General features: G+C 42.2%; 1 long non-coding RNA gene across 1 annotated transcript in view; it reads left to right on the top strand.

Moving 5' to 3' along the window:
• Positions 1-865: 865 nt before the first annotated feature.
• The window catches only part of LOC121026134 (uncharacterized), a 160,224-nt gene continuing 147,464 nt past the window's right edge, over positions 866-13,625 (top strand). The window contains exon 1 of the long non-coding RNA XR_005788272.1: positions 866-950. This is a non-coding gene — a long non-coding RNA (uncharacterized LOC121026134). The remainder of the gene's footprint in view (positions 951-13,625) is intronic.

Here is a 13,625-nt window from a genome sequence, read left to right as displayed (position 1 = left end):
ACTAAATTAATTAATTTAGGTTGTTTTGGTGGTTTGAGAGTGCTTGGCACATAGTTCCCAGGAGGTGTTAGCAGAGCAGAGAGGTGGATGGTTAGGGAGGACCTTGTTAAGAAGGTGACATTTGATCACCTTCTCATTATTCACACTGAATGATGAGATCGAGACAGCTCTGAAAATGTCACAGAATGTCACAACAACAGATAAACAGGAAAGTAACTAAGAGACTCTGAGTGAGGAAAGACCTTGGCTTGTTACAGGAAAAGAAAGAAAGCCAGTGTGTTGAGAGTGTAAAATTTGAAGGAGGTAGGTTTAAAGGCTGGGAGGTAGGTGTGGCATAATCAACGTATATTTGTTTTTTGTTTTTTAATTTTTTTTAACGTTTATTTATTTTTGAGATAGGGAGAGACAGAGCATGAACGGGGGAGGGTCAGAGAGAGAGGGAGACACAGAATCTGAAACAGGCTCCAGGTTCCAAGCTGTCAGCACAGAGCCCGACGCGGGGCTCGAACTCACGGACCGTGAGATCCTGACCTGAGCCGAAGTCGGACACTTAACCGACTGAGCCAGCCAGGCGCCCCAACGTATATTTGGTTTTTGTTTCCAGTTCCTGACACAGAGCTCTACAATCTTGGGAATTTCCCGAGGTGTGATTCACATGTCTTCTGTTACTCCTTAAAGCCTCTTCTAACCATACTTGAGTTTATGCTAATGAGGTTACTCTTGGCAGGCCTCTAGAGAGCTTCAGGATGGGAGCTGGTTGCCAGAGGAACTAGCCACGTGATTAGAGGGTCACAACTTTCAGACCCACCCCTGGGTCAGACCAACATTGCCTGTTGCCCGACCTTGCTTCCTTCTTATCTTTCACAGGGGCTGATCCTCAAATTAGTCTATTAAAGTTACTGATGACAGTCCTCATCTCAGAGCCTCCGTTTTGGGGACCACAGCTTGCAGTAAGTACCTTGCTTTCCACATCTTCTTAGATCTACTGCTGTTCACATATCCCAGAATATCAACAAATATTTGTCAAATTAATAGATGCATGATGGCAAAGGGTAGTGGTGAATATCAGGACAGGTTGGGCAGCTGTGTTGGTGGTGAGCTGAGTGATGGAAAGGAAAGATAATGGAGTATCGTAAAAGGAGGCACAAACCCAGAAGAGGGAAGAAACCTTCCAGGCTTCCTTTAAAAAATTTTTTTTAACATTTATTTACTTTTGAGAGAGAGATAGAGATAGACAGAATATGAGCGGGGGAGGGGCAGAGAGAGGGAGACACTGTATCCAAAGCAGACTCCAGGCTCTGAGCTGTCAGCACAGAGCCCGATGCGGGGCTTGAACCCACAGACCACAAGATCATGGCCCGAGCCAAAGTCAGACGGCCAACGGACTGAGTTACCCAGGCATCCAGAAACATTCCAGTCTTCTTTCTGAGAAGTTCGGCACAGGACTTAAGACAGTGCGTATTTATTTGAGCTCCCAGTGTGGCAGAGCTTCAAGGGATGAATACAAACTTGTATCACCAGCCAAACCTCAACCATTAATGTTTTGGGGCTCTTTCACCTACCTTCCCCTAAACTAAGAAGCAGAATATGCTTATTTTATTGATTATGTGACCTCCTTCTCCTCGGCTCATCTAGCAAACCCCAAATCCTGAGATACGTAAGTAAGAAGGCCAGCAGAGGAGTGGTAGTGAATTTCAACAAGCTTGAAGAGCACACGGTAATGCACAGTGCTTCCTGGTGCGTGTAAAGGTGACAGTGATAAAGAGAGGGGACACAGCATGACCACAAAAACCGTATCAATTCGCCCTGGTGGTCAGTCAGCTTAGAGCCTTATCTGGTTAAAGGTGGAATGTGGGGGCTCCCTAACAGGTGTTGTCGGTAGTGACAGCTCAAAGGGTAGCATCAGACGGTTAATCCACGCTCCCGTGACAGCCTCGAGTGACTGAGGGAAACAAAACGACATGCTTCCTATCATTACTTTGACAGTCACAGTGGACAAAGCCAGATAATACCTGGGATTATGTGTATTTCCTGGAGTGAGGTTCGGCACAAGTGGAGACTAGTTGGACAAGAGTGGACAAAACCGACTACTAGTGGTCTGCTCTGCCCTCCCAGATGCCTTCCCAGCTCTTCTGCCTTTCTTTCCCGTCAGGAACTGCTTCCATGTACTTCCACTCCCTATTGTGATTTCCTGCTAGGGAAGGTGTGTGTGTGTGTGTGTGTGTGTGTGTGTCTGTGTGTGTATTAAAACATAGTGGGGCACCTGCCTGGCTCAGTCGGTGGAGCGTGCGACTCTTGATCTTGGGGTTGTGAGCTCAAGCCCAACGTAGGGTGGAGAGGTTACTTAAAAATACAATCTTTTTTTTCACACTTGTTTATTTTTGAGACGGAGAGACAGCATGAGCATAACCGTCTGATGCTACCCTTTGAGCTCTGAGCTGTCAGCACAGAGCCTGATGAAGGGCTAGAACTCAGGCACCACGAGATCATGACCTGAGCTGTTATCGGATGCTTAACCGACTGAGCCACTCAGGTGCCCCTGAAAAATACAGTCTTAAGAAAAGTAACTGCATAGAGTAATGTGCATAAATCTTAAATGTACGGCTCAAAGAAATCTTACATGTGTGTGCACGTGTAGAACATTTCCAACTTCCTAGAGAGCTCTGTCATGTCCTTTCCCAACTATTATCCTGCAAAGGTGACCATTATTTTGACTTCTGTTATTGTTATTGTTGACTATCTTGCCGGCTTTTGAAGTTCTCATAAGTGGAATTATGCAGCATGTACTATTTTGCAACTACCTTCTCTTGTTTGATAATTCGACCGTGACATCTGTGTAGGTGCTGTTGGCCGAGGTTTTGAGCATTTTCATTGTTATTGAGTAGTGAGTTTATGTATACATATCAATTTAGTTCTCAGTTCTACTCGATTGACATCTGAGTTTTCTCCTATTTATGTTTACGTCTTACAAATAACCCTGCATTGAACATTCTTAAGCATGTGTTTTGGTGAACATAAACACTCATTTCTCTTGGGGATATAGTCAGTTGTAGAGAACTGTTCATGTAAAAGGTATAGGATGTTTTTAGCTTTACGAGAAACTACCAAACAGCTTTCAAAGTTGTTGTACAAATTTACACTCCCATCATCAATGTATGAGATTTCTCATCACTCTGTATTCTCACCAAGTTCGGTATTGCTAGTCCTTTTAAGTTTGAACATTCTGGTCGGGGCATCTGGGCAGTAGTTTATGATCTAGACTCTTATCTCCCTTTGCAAGTCCAAATTTGCCCACCTCGTTTTTTTCAAGTGTATTTTATTTATTTATTTTGAGGAGAGAGAGAGAGAGAGAGAGAACAGGGAGGGGCAGGAGAGACAGGGAGGGAGAGAATCCCAAGCAGATTCTTCATTGTTGGTGGAGAGCCCGAAGCAGGGCTCAGACTCACAAACCATGAGATCATGACCTGAGCCGAAATTAAGAGTCAGACGCTTAACCGACTGAGCCACTCAGGCACCCCTGCCCACCCCATTTTTTAGCAAAATACCAATTATAGAGAACAAACTGATGGTTACCAGAAGGGAGGTAGGTGGGGGGAATGGGTGAATAGGTGATAGGGATTAAGGAGTGCACTTGTGATGAGCACCAGGTGTTGTATATAAGTTTTGAATGACTAAATTGTACACATGAAACTAATATTACACTGTATGTTAACTAACTGGAAGTTAAACAAAAGATTAAACAACGAACAACAACAACAACAAATAGACAAAAATAATAAATGAGTAAAGAAGCAAGATGCAGCCGCTCTGGAAAACAGTGTGGAGGTTCCTCAAAAAATTAAAAATAGACCTACCCTATGACCCAGCAGTAGCACTGCTAGGAATTTACCCAAGGGATACAGGAGTACTGATGCATAGGGGCACTTGTACCCCAATGTTTATAGCAGAGCTTTCAACAATAGCCAAATTATGGAAAGAGCCCAAATGTCCATCAACTGATGAATGCATAAAGAAGATGTGGTTTATATACACAATGGAATACTACTTGACAATGAGGAAGAATGAAATCTGGCCATTTGCAGCAACGTGGATGGAAGTGGAGGGTATTCTGCTAAGTGAAATAAGTCAGAGAAAAACAGATATCATATGCTTTCACTCATATGTGGATCTTGAGAAACTTAACAGAAGACCATGAGGGAGGGAAATGGGAAAAAAAAGTTACAGAGAGGGAGGGAGGCAAACCATAAGAGACTTTTAGGTACCGAGATCAAACTGAGGGTTGATGGGGGCTGGGGGAGAGGGGAACGTGGCTGATGGGCGTTGATGAGGGTACCTGTTGGGATGAGCACTGGGTGTTGTATAGAAACCAATTTGAGAATACATTGTATTTAAAAAAATTGAGGAAGAAAGAAATAGTATGTAGGATATGAACACTGACTACATATATGTAATAAACGTTAGTCAATAGATATCATTCAAACCTGATAAAATAAATCCTAGAAGCCTATGTAAAGTAAATGGGGACTAACAGCAATATCAAAGGAAATAGTAGAATGAAAACCAATGGAACCAAAAAATACAAATTCCATATATATCAAAATAATTTAAAAAAATTTTTTTTCAACGTTTATTTATTTTTGGGACAGAGAGAGACAGAGCATGAACAGGGGAGGGGCAGAGAGAGAGGAAGACACAGAATCGGAAACAGGCTCCAGGCTCTGAGCCATCAGCCCAGAGCCTGACGCGGGGCTCGAACTCACGGACCGCGAGATCGTGACCTGGCTGAAGTCGGACGCTTAACCGACTGCACCACCCAGGCGCCCCTCAAAATAATTTTTAAAATAATACAAGGAAACAGACCATGCAGAGAAACATGGTAAATATAGGATAATACCACCAGAAAAATAAAATTACAGAGTTGAGATCACCTCTATTAGTCTTGTCAATAAATGTAAATGAGCTTATGTCACCTTTTAAAAGAAAGGAATTTTCCAGTTGATTCTCAAAAATTATTTTGCTTGGGGCACCTGGGTGGCTCAGTCGGTTAAGCTTCTGACTTTGGCTCATGTCACGATCTCGTGGTTCACGAGTTGGAGCCTCATGTTGGGCTCTGTGCTGACAGCTCAGAGCCTGGAGCCTGCTTCGGATTCTGTGTCTTCTTCTCTCTTTGCCCCTCTCCTGCTCATACTGTGTCTCTTTCTTTCAAAAATTAATAAACAAAAAAATAAAAATTGTTTTGCTTGTGCTACATACATGTAATAAAGTGATTCATAAAGAGTCAAACACATAAAGGTATAGCAAATGTGTACAAACAAAACAGAAAAACAGGTGTTTCAAATCTCATAGTAGACACAGTATACAAGAAAAAATAGAAACACAATAATAATAGAAAATTTTTTTTTAAATTTTTTTTTTCCAACGTTTTTATTTATTTTTGGGACAGAGAGAGACAGATCATGAACGGGGGAGGGGCAGAGAGAGAGGGAGACACAGAATCGGAAACAGGCTCCAGGCTCTGAGCCGTCAGCCCAGAGCCTGACGCGGGGCTCAAACCCACGGACCGCGAGATCGTGACCTGGCTGAAGTCGGACGCTTAACCGACTGCGCCACCCAGGCACCCCAATAATAGATAAATTTAACACACCAATTGCAGCCCAAGACAACTCACATGGACAAGCAAATTGTTAAAGATTTGGAATGTCCATAAAATATCATTAAGTTAGGTCATGTGGACTTACTTTGAATTTTTCGCTCAAATGTTAGAGAATGTGCATTTTTCAAGCACACATAAAAATTCATAAAAATAAGCCATATATTATGTCACAAAATCCTTCAATAGGCTTCATAAAGTAGAAAGAATATCACAAAATTTTCACAGTGCAATAACAAAATCAGATAACAAAGAGACCCCTTCACTTGAGAATTTCAAAACTGTACATCACTCTATTGTAAAATAAGAAATATAAATCAAAACTGCAGAATTTCTTTAATGTAATAATAATAAAAACATATATTAGAATATATGAGCAACAAAATAGTGATCGGTTCAAAGAATATATTGTCTTAAATCTGAGCAATAAAAATACAAGTGCATATAAATGAACTCAAATCTCTGAAACCGACAGCATCATAATTCAGAAGAAATCAGACACAGAATCAATAGACATAATAAGTGGTATGCATGAGGCAAAAAAAACCCCCAGAAAAACAGAAGGAATAATAAATAAAATGTCACCCTGAAAAAGTCAACAAAAATAGACAAACCACTACCCAACCCAATTAAGAACAAAAGGAAAAATCACAAATATGCAAGATAAAAATTGACAAGGAGGAAGTAAACATTGGGATAGAAGGAGTTTTTAACCATGAGACTGCTGCTTCTTTTCAATGTTTTATTTTTATTTCTGAGAAAGGGAGAGAGAAAGACAAAGTGTGATCAGGGCAGGGGCAGAGAAAGAGGGAGACAGAGAATCCGAAGCAGGCTCCAGGCTCCAAGCTGTCAGCACAGAGCCTGATGCAGGGCTCGAATTCACGCATTGCGAGATGTTGAGGCGAGCTGACGTGGGACGCTCAACCAACTGAGCCACCCAGGCGCCCCAAGAGATTGCTGTTTCTGCTGCTGCCTAACCCTAGATGCTGCAGCCTGAATAGCTACTATGTCAGATACTTCTGCAGCAGGACCTCAGCTCTCCTGCTACTTTCTCCCTTGACACCCAGATGCTTCTGCGGCCACCTTACCCTGGAAAGTGGATTAAACGTGGAAGCTGCTCACTACCAAATCAAGCTTCAGCACGGGTATATCGAAGTTGCATGATTGTGCCCTAGCTGAAAGGAACCTGTGGACGGGCGTCGCCTGGGTTCTACCTTAGGGAGATGAGATCCAAACTCTCCAGACGTGTCAAAGGTGTTCGAAAAGTTCAGGGCCACCCTGTCAAATAGTAACTTCAAATGTTCTGCTTCATGCCTGCTTCGTGCAGAATTCCAGAGTCGTTTATATTTGTAAATCATTAGAAGCAACCTAAATACCCATCCTTAGAGAGATGCTTAATTAAATTATTAAACATTCTTACTTCGGGGGCTCCTGGGGGACTCAGTTGGTTAAGTGTCCAACCCTTGATTTCGGGTTCGGTCATGATCCCAGGGTTGTGGGATGGAGACCCATGTTGGGCTCCATGCCGAGCTTGGAGCCTGCTTAAGATTTTCTCTCTCTCTTTCTCTCTCCCTCCGCCCTTCTCTCCAGCTTGCATGCATGCACTCTCTCTTTAAAAAAAAAAAAGTCTTAATTTTGGGATGCAATTTAAAAATAAAAGGATTGAGAAAGTTCTGTGTGTGTTGTCAAGGAATAGTATCTTGTAAGGTTTAAGACGTTATGTAAACAAGTTCAAGATATGGAAGTATGTGTACCTATCTGCACACACGTGTTTTTTGAACATGAATAGCATTCTCCTATTCATACTCATAAATATATGCTTCTAATTCTATGTAAACACATAGAAAAAAGACTGAACAGATATACATGAACATGTTAAGTTTGATTACTTTTAGGTGGGAGGGACTATGTCGCATGTTAGAGGCACAGTAAATGGAACATTCATATTTAATTCTTTGTTTTTTCTTAAAGATTAAAAAAAATTTTTTTAACGTTTATTTATTTTTGAGACAGAGAGAGACAGAGCATGAATGGGGGAGGGTCAGAGAGAGAAGGAGACACAGAATCTGAAACAGGCTGCAGGCTCTGAACGGTCAGCACAGAGCCTGACGCGGGACTTGAACTCACGAACTGCGAGATCATGACCTGAGCCGAAGTCGGACGCTCAACCGACTGAGCCACCCAGTCGCCCCCATTCATATTTAATTCTGTAGAAGTCTCGCTGTATGAAGTTATCATCATAAGACCATCTTGTGTTTGGCTAGTGAATTTCTAAAACATTAAATTGATGGGGAGGATAAAGATTTAGAATATAATATGTAGTCCAGGGGAGCCTGGGTGGCTCAGTCGGTTAAGCGTCCGACTTCAGCTCAGGTCATGATCTCACGGTTTGTGAGTTTGAGCCCCGTGTTGGGCTCTGTGCTGACAGCTCAGAGCCTGGAGCCTCCTTCCGATTCTGTGTCTCTACTCTCTCTGTCCCTACCCTACTTGTGCTCTGTCACTTTCTTTCTCAAAATAAATAAATAAATAATAATAAAAAAGTAGTCCATATGATCTACACATTCGGCTCTAAGGTTCTTTTTTTTTTTTTTAATTTCTTTTCAGGTTAGTTAACATATAATGTAGTCTTGGTTTCAAGAGTAGAACCCAGTGATATATGTCTTACATATGACACCCAGTGCTCATCCTGAACAGTGCCCTCCTCAATGCCCGTCACCAGTCTAACCCATCCCCCAAGTGCCCCTCTAACAAACTGAGCAGCCCTCAGTTTCCTCTCTATATTTAAGAGTCTCTTCTGGTTTGCCTCCCTTTTTGTTTGTATCTTAATGTTTCCTTCCCTTCCCCTATGTTCATCTGTTGAATTTCTGAAATTTCACATATGAGTTAAGTCATATGATATTTGTCTTTGACTGACTTACTTCACTTAGCATAGTATCCTTCAGTTCCTTCCATGTTGTTGCAATGGCAAGATTTCATTCTTTTTTATTACTGAGTAATATTCCACTCCATTGTGTGTGTGTGTGTGTGTGTGTGTGTGTGCGTGCGTGCGTGTGTGCCTGTACATATATACCTACACCACATTTTCTTTATCCGTTCATCAGTCGATGAACATTTGGGCACTTTCCATACTTTAGCTATTGTTGATAGTGCTGCTATAAACATGGGGGTGCATGTGCCCCTTTGAATCAGCATTTTCGTATCCTTTGTATAAATTCCTAGCAGTAGTGCCAGTGCTGGGTCCTAGGGTAGTTCTATATTTAATTTTTTGAGGGGCCTCCATACTGTTTCCCCGAGTGGCTGCACCAGTTTGCATTGCCACCAGCAGTGCAAAAGGGTCCGCTTTTCTCTGCATCCTCACCAACATCTATTGTTGCCTGAGTTGTTCATTTTTGACTCTAAGATTCTTAATGGCCAAGGCTCAAAATGGCAACATCCTCAGTTGCCGAAATTTCCTTGTTCACAGAAGGGGAGAAATTTCAGCTACCCTGGCACCTCAACATTTTACCTGATATGAAGGTATTGTGGCATAATACAAAATAAATATGTGGTCTTTGTCCCTGTTTCCTGGCACAGAGCTCCTTGGATTCGTCTGAGTGGTAAGAGGATCTTATTCATGCTAAGGCGGTGGCTGGGGGCCCCCTAGACTGCTTCAGAGCCCTGGTCACCAGAAAGACCAAGCCATGATGAGAGGGTTGGAACGTTCAGCCTCCTCACTTCCCACCTCCAGGTAATGGAGAGGGCCAGGAGATTGAATTCAATCACTGATGGCCAATGATTCGGTCAACCATGTCTACATAATGAAACCTCCAGAAAAACTGTAAACAACAGGGTCCATGGAGTTCCCAGGTTGGTGAGCACATTGATGAGTCCTGGAGGTGGCTCACCCAGAGAGTGTATGGAAGCTGCACCCCCCATGCCCCCCCAATACCTTGCCGTATCCATTTGGCCATTCTGAGTATCCTTTATAACAAACCAGTAATAGTAAGTAAAGTACGTTCCTGAGTTTTGGGTCATTCTAGCATATTCTTGAACCTGAATTTGGCTATCAGATTTGTAGCCAGCCAGTGAGAGGTGTGGGTGGCAATCTGGAACTTGAGATTGGCGATTGAATTTGGGGCAATCTTGTGGGACTGAGCCCTTAACCTACAGGGTCTGTGCTAACTCTGGGGAGTTTCTATCAGAATTAGGTTGAGTTGTTGGCTATCCAGCGGGTTTTAAGAGAATTGGAGAAATGGTGTTGGAAAAGACATTGCATATTTGGTGTCAAGAAAAGCAAACTTCAGGCATGGATAACTTTTTCACATGTGTGTCTAAGTAGGAGTATTGAGCAACGTAGGTGACAATTTTCTGCAGATCACATCTATATATATATTTAATTTTTTAATGTTTTTTAAATTATTTATTTTTGGGAGAGAGAGACAGAGCGCGAGTGGGGAAGGGGCAGGGAGAGAGGGAGACACAGAATCCAAAGCAGGTTCCAGGCTCTGAGTTGTCAGCACAGAGCCCCACACAGGGTTCGAACCCACAAACCGTGAGATCATGACCAGAGCCCAAGTCGGACGCTTATCCGACTAAGGCACCCAGGCGCCCCTCACACATACATTAAATGCCATAGTGGGAAGGTTCCATGCAAACTTTTCAGTCCTGCAAGGACCACAGTTCCTCTATTTAATACCTTCCTATTTCTAAATCGCATCATTGGCCACCAGGGAAAGGAGAAAGAAAGGAAGGACAGTCATCATTGGTAAGGATAAACCACTGGTCAGATAACCTCTAGCAGCTTCTTTAAACATTAATGCTTTGTAATAAGACCAGGGCTCACTTGGTAACCACGAGCTTCTTGCCGGTCAGGTTTAATGATTTGAAATCCATGTTCATGTTCCTCCCTCTCATTGCCACATAACTTCTACTAAGCGCTCTTCAGATGGAGAACCGAGTATGGAGCCGACACTGTTGACATCCTGTCCCATATTTCTTTGGCCTGCCGGAGTTCACCTGCAGCTGCAAATAAAGACCGTTCTCAGTACCTCTTAGCTTTCCAATATAAGCACCTGTATCTGTCTTCTTTCCTGGCTGAGGCCTTTCTCTGGCCTGGAAGCCTTGTGCCACACACAGGCGTTGCATGGAAGTATGGGTGGGGGGGTGTTCATGCCCTCTGAGACAAACTTAACCAATGGGGGAGGCGACCTGTGAAGAAATACTCCGTCTTCTCTCCTCTCTCCAACCCTAGTCCATTCCATGTGGGTTTTCAGAGGATCCCTTTAAGTTTAAGGTCCAGTTTAAGGTCCAGTTGCCCGCAGTGGTAACCTGCTTGTGAACACACACTGTATGAGCTTTCCTCTCCTTTATTACTTCTTCACGTCTGTTCCCCGCGCTCACCTCCGAGATGAAGCATTTGCATGCACATCCTCACCTCAGAGTCTGCTTTTCAAGGGGGCCAACGTAAGGCCAAGCATATTTACGACACACGTGGATTTCCACATTCTCATTTGAAATAAGTTAGAATAAGGTAAAAGAACTTAGGTCAAGTTTGTGGGCAGAAACTATGAGCCCTCTAAGGGTTGAGAAATATTTTTTAAAGATTTCTTTAAAAGCTTATCAATCAATATCTGGTATGGTAAAGAACACACAAAAATCCCTTTTCTAGTGACTACTGTTATAACCTGACCATGAAGGATCAGTTTTCCCTGTTAACATTTCTCAAATCCAAGTTCAAGACTGAACCCTTTGGAGACCCTTCTATTGAATGAATAAAGAGTCTGTTTCCATCATTTCCTTCAATGTATCTTCCTGTCGAAGATGTGATAATCTTGGAAAAGCACAAAGCAATGCAAAATGATTTATTTAAACATGCCTACCAGGTGATTGCCTGCCTTAGTTGTCTTTTCAGACACAGTAGCAGCCCAGAGGGTTTTCTGTGCTCTAAGCCTGAAATAAGTTCCGGAGAATAAAGAGAAATTTGCTGTTTTGGGTTATGCGATCTCGAATACTGTGTGGGCGCATGGCCACTCTCCTAATCCGGGGAAACTTCTGAGAAAAATAGACACCGTTATTATAAAATCTGTGTTTACTGAGGTAAGGGAGGTTCAGAGAAGAAAATCAAATGAAAAAATAATGGCCCACATTTGCAAATGTTTTGTAGTCGATGTGATGAAATTGTGAAAGCTCTTTGACCCTTGTTCTGCAAGTCTAGCATATGCAGAGCCTGATACTTGTTTCTAAATGAGGAGTTTATCTCCAAGGGTCAGAAATAGTTCGTTTCACATATTCACACATAAGGTTTTAAATTCTGACCGATTCGTTTGCATCCCCTAAGTTGCTTTTCGTTTTCAGAATGTCTTTCACATCGAATGCTTTCCAATCTGCTCTATTCAACACACGAGCTAGGTATTGCTGTTTGTGGACAGAATATGTGTTTTGAAGTAAATGCCAAGTTTGATCAAGATCTATTGCAATTGGTTTCTCAGAGCTGTTTTGAGATTTCTTTCTGGGAAGGGAAGATTGCATTCAGGAATCATGCAAACCTTATTTCAAAGACCGTTATCATTTTCGGGGGCTCGCCCTTCCCTAAATCCAACTACTGTCCTGAAGCTACTGTTGCTTTATTCTATCAGAATCTTAAATGTCTTCAAGACTAGAAATTTGGATATTGTTATTAGATTCAGATCTGATAATGGTTCACTGTCTTATTAAAGGTAGAATTATTAAAGGTAGAATTTCTTATTTGCTCTGAATCTTTTGTCACGGCCATAAAAGGGGGATAAAATGTTTTTACCTCTTCGGTTATATAAAGTCATCCTTATCGTCCATCGAAAGAATTTATTAAGTATTGATTTATGAATGGAGCCACGCTTGGCAGGCATAGGCAGATCGTAACTTTCTCTGGAATATGGTTAATTTCCTTCAATGCACCACCATGATGGACCAAATATATTTATGACACACAGATAATTGAACAATAAACATCTGAATGAATAAGCATAACGTTCAGGTGTTTGCAATATGTAGAAGCAAAAGAGTTACTGAATTTATGTGGGAACTTGTGAGTGGAGAGTCGAGGTATATTTTATGTTGAACGTGATAATGGGAAACTTGCTCACTCAGGCAATTAATCCATGAGGGTTTTCTTAAGTAATTGGGGTTTTATTTTATTTTTAAAAAATTATTAATTTTTACTTATTTTTGAGAGAGAGAGAAACAGAGTGCAGGGAGGGGAAGGGCAGAGAGAGAAGGAGACGCAGAATCCGAAGCAGGCTGCAGGCTCCACGCCCTGAGCTTTCCGCACAGAGTCCAACACGGGGATTTGAACTCACGAACCGTGAGATCATGACCTGAGCCAAAGTGGGACGCTCAACCTACTGAGCCAGTCAGGCACCCCTTGTATTTGGGTGTCATTCCAGAATGTCATATGGCACTGATAGGACGAGGTAAAATGGCACTTTACAATAAAAGAAGAGGGAGGGAGGGGCAGACAGAAGAGGAGGGAGAGAATCTTAAGCAGGCTCCACACTCAATGTGGAGCCCGATGTGGGGCTTGATCTCAGGACCCTGCGTCCTGCCAAGAGTCAAGACTCAGAAGTCTTGACTGCCAAGAGTCAAGAGTCTGCCAAGAGTCAGAAAAAAAAAATCAAGAGTCAGTTGGATGCTCAATAAACTGTTCCTTAGTGTCCACTGCATGGCAGGTATGCAAGAAATGGAGCACATTATTCCAGAGATACTCCTCTTTCAAGGTTGAAGTGGGTAGAAGACTGAGAAGAAGGAGAATCTTTAATTCTGATGTTGTTTTGAACAAATTGTTCTGCTCCTGGTAATACTCCCAAATCCTTGACTATTCCTGCTGTGCAGATTTATTTCAAAATGAATACATAACATCCAACCACCTATAACAAGCAAATGGCTTGGAAATAAGGAGGAAACAATGACACTGCTGTTTTAATGAAATTAACTTAAATTGCAGGTAAAAAAAGGTCTCATT

The sequence above is a fragment of the Herpailurus yagouaroundi genome, unplaced genomic scaffold (genome assembly GCF_014898765.1).
Source record: "Herpailurus yagouaroundi ecotype Mexico unplaced genomic scaffold, PumYag 67793, whole genome shotgun sequence".
Lineage (NCBI taxonomy): Eukaryota > Metazoa > Chordata > Mammalia > Carnivora > Felidae > Herpailurus > Herpailurus yagouaroundi.
This window is presented reverse-complemented; position numbering and strand designations above follow the sequence as displayed.